Here is a 6,000-nt window from a genome sequence, read left to right on the forward strand (position 1 = left end):
CTGATTCATGTAAAAAAAAAAATAATAATAATAATAATAATAATATTAAAATAAATTTCCACCTCCGACATTTCGTAAATACCGAACGAAAGTGCTCTCTATTAAAAAGATACCCTAATCTCTTCAATAGTGGAAGGTGTGTATATATATATATATATAAACCGTTAATGAATAACAAGTTAGTTTGTCTGCCTGCATGCATGTTATATGTCTGATAATTTATAAGTTAGGCAAAATGAAATCAACCACCCTATTGGGCGGCAATGAAAAAGGAAAACTAGCACGCCATAGCTTCCAAAATTTTTCTTGTTCTTGTCGCCATAAATGGTGACGTCGGTCAACTGCCCTTTCACCTCAATGCGCACGACAGCTTATACCAACACCCCTCTCATGCATGTCTTTCTCCAATAGCAATCTTCTCTTCGCTGCTGATTGCTTGTCATTTTTCTCTTTCACAATTTGTTTGGATTCTCGATATGTTATGGCCAAATGCTTCTGCATCACCGCAACTTGATTGCCTCAAAATGAGCCAAAAGATACCGGGAAAAAAGCAATGCAGCAGCAATAACATCGATCGTCGTCATCATCATTCTGATAATTATTGGGGCCGGGCCTTATCGCCACCATCTTCTAGCTAGCTAGCTTTCCTTGAGCTTCGTGTAAAGAAGTAGTACGCTAAGTTTGATTGACCCCCAAATAGTAAAAGTGTAAAACCATTGACCCTATAGCAAAAGGAAAAATGGACGGGAGAAAAAACAAGACATCAAAAGATCAAAAGAAAACTGTACACATGAAAAACAACTGTGGTATGAATATTACAACGCCAAAACAACAGTAAGAGATCGACACAAGGGAAAGGGGTAGAGGGGAGGTGATCGAGGGAGATAAAGGGTCTTTGCCGCTTTTGATTCGAGTGGTATAGAGACGGGCAAAAGAGCTAGCGGGAAAGCTTGTAAAGTGAAAAACAGTCAATTTAGCAAGCGGGTGTGCTTTAAAATAGTTTCTACTAAATCATGATATTCCAATACGTGCAAAATAAAGAAATTTATGAGCCTAACTAATTTCATAAAATTAGTTCAATACGAGAGGGTTTTACTCACTTCTTATAAACATATCAAATGTCTTGTCCACGAACAATGTGTGATTAGTCTTCAACATCCACCCTCACGTGCACGGAATAAGTAGTGTGGGCCCCATTTATTCTGTGGTAGGCTTTGATATCATGAAGAAATTTATGGGTATAACTCATCTCATAAAACTGGTTCGGTAAGAGATGGTTACTTACTCTTTATAAACATGCCTAAAATCTTGTTCACAAGCAACGTAAAATTATTCCTCAACACAAAAGTTCCTTACAAAAAATTGTCTTGCATGCCTTTGTATGGGGGTTCTTCTGGTTTTTTATATGCTTTCATGGATGTTGAAGAATCTTTTAAAGCTAATAATTAAAGTAAACATTACTTAGGTGAATTTTGCTGTTTAATTTATGGATATGTTAGGTTCTGATTGAGTAGTTTTAGATCATGATGCTGATCCTGTGAACCAGGCCTTCAAAAGAAGAAATAATGCGGCACTTTTGTTGCCTGTGACATCGATATTTATTGGATTATTGGAAGCATCTATGAATTATGAGCATATTTGTATATGCGGTCTGAGTATTAAGATATTAATTTAAATGATTAAGCATATTATTTTTTTTTATTAACTTAATCTTTAAGAATAAAAGATAATTTAACATAATGCCAATTAAATATTTCAAAAGTTCAGGATTTTTAAAGTCTGATTATATGTTAATTCATTATTTTTTTATAAAATTTTGAAATAATTTATGATTTAACAAGAAAGTAAACCCAACAATCTTTTGAGGATCCTAAATATATTCAACCATCATATAATAAAGAAATAAATAGTATATCTTATATTATCCATGAGCATGGATGTAGCTTTCCAACAGACCAGATGGGTTCCACAGATTTAGAAAAATAATCATTGACCTAACTCCTTCACAATGTAACAGTTTAATGTGTCTGACTCCATAATTTAGTCTGCTTTTTCGGTTTTTCCTCCATTTCCTTACTTGTTTGTTGTATGGATTTCAATTAATGTATTGCAACTAAATTCGCAGAAGGTCATGAGGGGACCTTCCCCCCTCCCCTCCCCCACCCAGATGAAGTGACTCAAAACTATTTTTCTTCTTTCTAATTTTTAATTGAGAGCCTCTTCTATCATGCATGTTAATATAAAACTCATTTTTACAGCATTCAATAAAAATTTGAGATATTAGTTAAAAATATTAAATACAATGAAGATAAAAACACTGTATTTTTAATTCAAATCAATCTCATAGACTTTTTCATTCGTTATATCCCAACGCCCACTACCGAACCCCCCACCCACCTTCGAGCCCTCAACATCGAAGTCTTCAAAACCAACAAAGATTGTGATTCCAATGATTTTATCAACAAGTATTTTTACTATTTTATCAAGAGAATGAAAGTTATTTGATGTCAAGGGTTATATATTATTTTTTGGTGGTTCATGTTATTGTTATCTACTTCATATTAAATTATGCAAAATACCTGGTTTATATCATTACGTAATTAAAGTTATTTTTTTTTATTAATTAATTAATTAATTTTCAAAGGCAAGTGACTCAAGAGTCAAGGCTTTGAAACTTAAGGACACCACCAAACACCAAACACATTCATAAATACAAAGAATAGCAACCTCACATTTCGTACAATATATAATTATGTATATTTTACTCGTAGGATCGAGTAGCATGCACTTGACAGGTTCGTTAACCGGCCATGAAAGTGATTGAATTGCATGCTTGAAAATAATATCATCACCTTTTGATTTGACATCTCATTTACATTCATCTAATTATTAGTATATGACGTTATTTACACATACATTAATATCTAAAATAGTTTGATTTTAAGAATTAATATTATGCATTTTTCATTAATTTAAATAAAAAAAGAGATGAGAGTCTAGCTAGCTATCACCCCCCTCAACTTCTTTTTTCTTTTTAATTTTTATTGAAAGATAATTTTGATATTTCAAGTTGTTAAATCGAGCCTCTCACAATCTCATCTAAAAATCAATTGATATCTAGTGAGGGAACCCAAAGCCTTTTATGGCATTCGAAATCACACCTCGCAAGGCATGTTCTAAGAACCGTCCAAGTGAGCAGAGCGGGGCATTGTTGCACCACAACAATCCCTTCCGCGACTCAAACCCATGACTTTAACTCTGATACTATTTGTTGCATCAAGCCTTTGACCATTTTATCTGAAAAACAATTAGTGTCTAGTGAGAAAAGCTAAAGTTTTTTTATAATACACTGCGAGACATATTAAATGAACATAACAACTTTGTTGTACCTCAACCCAAGTAGACGCCAAACACTTACCTAATTTGTTAATTAAAAATAATTAGAAGATCACAAATGATAATTTAAAAAATAAAAGTTGTAATCAAATGGCCAAAGACATAAGAACTTGAGGAGGCGACGGAACTTCATTAAAGACAAAGAATAGGAACCACGCACTTGGTACAATAATTATGCGTATTCTAGTCGCAGAAGTAACCGGGCGGCCATGACGACGGTGTTGATAAAAGCTAGGCTTAAAAAGAAGAAAATATCTTATTTATTTATTTATGAATAAAGAATAAAATATCTGGTTTTTCACGTATGAGGCAAGAGAGCTTCCCCCATATGCATTGCTGCGTCTCACTCATGCATTACTTCCAACTGTCCCATCTTCTATCATTAAACCGTTTTAAACTATTCACTTGGCAAATTAAACGGTCCAAATTAATTGCTGCTATATGCTTTGAAAAAAAAAAAAAAAAAAAAGAAGCTAGAGCATTTATCTTGATCTTTCTCTTTTTATTTTTCCATATATATATATTTTCTTAAATCAATTGTTAGATTTATAGAATCCAATTAAGTGTACCTAAGAAAATAGAGGATGAAGAAAGATGGGAGAAGGACCCGAGGAGATGCTCTAACATTTCTCAAAAAAAAAAAAATGGTTGTAATATAACAAAACAACTATTTGGTTTAAGTCAGAAGTAAAAGGACATCTTGCAACGGAGAATAAGAATTCGGATCTTCTCATATTCATTTGAATTGGAGAGAAGTCAGTTCCTTACATTTGAGGGGCAAATTTGTCCAAAAAAAATTAAAATGACAAATTGGCTCCTCAAATGTAAAGAACTAGCTCATCTCCGATTCAAAGAGGCTCCAATTTCGAAAAATAAGGCATCCACCTCCTTTTTTTTTTTATTTATTTTTTTTTATGTTCTTTTAAGAGTTAATGTGGATGGATGCGAATAGAGTGTAATGAGGTTGTTTATTTTACAATGGACATCTCATGTGAGAGGTCACTTAATTAGGTCGATCTCATGCATTCTACTCGCTCGGATAGGTGCTTGGACATTTTAAACCTTATCCATTTGATTCGAGCATCTCACCCGTAAAACCAAGACTTATTTGCTAAATTAAGAAAATAATAAATGGTCATACGATAAAATTTTAATTATTTAATTTAAAATAATAATAACTTTTTAATATATACACAAAAATAAAATATTTTAAAATATATGTATTATTTTGTTAAAACTGTTTCATTCCTGACTTCTGAACCAGACCAAAAAAAAAAAAAAAACATTGATGATAAAAATGATATTAGTCAAACAACTTGAATTGAACAAGAAGAAAATGAAAAAAAGGATATAATAAAAAACTAAAGACTGAAATCATCCTTGACCAATTACAAAGGCTATATAGGGACCATAGGGTTGCTGGGTTGCTGCCAATCTAATCAAGCATAGGACTAATATTTTATGTTGATCATATGAAGACAATACACTTTGCTAGTGGTGCTTTATTTGTTTTGTCACATACCAATATGGTCACTTAAGTCACGTATCAAACTTTCTCTGCTCCAACTTGTTTTGGGTCCCATTATGAGGACACTAACCTAATATTGATCCGGACCAAAACGTCTTAATCCAAGCCTATGTTTAATTAAGGCTTTAGTTAAGAGGTCATGGATGCCTAGCTTTTTATCGTGCAGTAAAAATTTATCTGAAAGGACAACATTATCTTGGGAGTCACTTTCCTTACCATAACTGGTCCAATGTTTGTCATGTTTTGGTTCCCACCATAAAATATTGACAAGTGTTTAATAGGAGTCTTGAGGTGCATGGGTGGTTAAAATCTGTTTCACATTTACTCTCTGTCCGTCCGCATGGGTTATGAGCGGATTTTTAGTTCCTAATCCCGGGTGGACAGATACCGTATCTGATACTTGCACATATATGTGGGTGGATAGTAGAATATGGGGGAGGTGCAAACAGATAATGTCCGCCTCCTCCTACTCTTATAAAACATTTAAATATATTCCTAGACGAAGTTGTTTTATCTAGGGAAATGGCCGTCTAAAAATTGGATTAAGCCCATTTAAAAAGCTGACGAAAAGATTAAAAAAAAAACATAAAGCTCATATAAATTAAGTCTATAATTAAAAAAATAAATAAAAAATAAAAAATCCCCAAGAAAACCCAAAAAAGAGCCCAAAATGCAAAGTGTCTTAAACACCCCCATAATTAATTAACCTGGAGAGTTAGTGACAATTAATGCTTCCTAAATTAATTAACTAGGAATACTACGTACCGTATAACACCTGTCAAAAAAAAAACACCTGTCATTATTGAAATATATACAATAAGAGAATAACTTATATAGGGAGGTTGCACAAAAGTCACCTTTTGTGCCACTAATAAGAAGTTGACACATCAGCAAATTTTATTATACTTATATTTCAAACAAAAACTCAACTACACCAGATTATACTATAAAAAAATAAAAAATTAATTTGTTTTTATTTTTATTTTAAAAAAAAACAGATTTGAAGGGGTGGCCAACCCCCCACATTGGGTGGCCGGCCGCCGCCCCCAGCCATGGGGATGGCCGCGCGGCCACTC

Source organism: Corylus avellana, chromosome ca3 (genome assembly GCF_901000735.1).
Source record: "Corylus avellana chromosome ca3, CavTom2PMs-1.0".
NCBI lineage: Eukaryota > Viridiplantae > Streptophyta > Magnoliopsida > Fagales > Betulaceae > Corylus > Corylus avellana.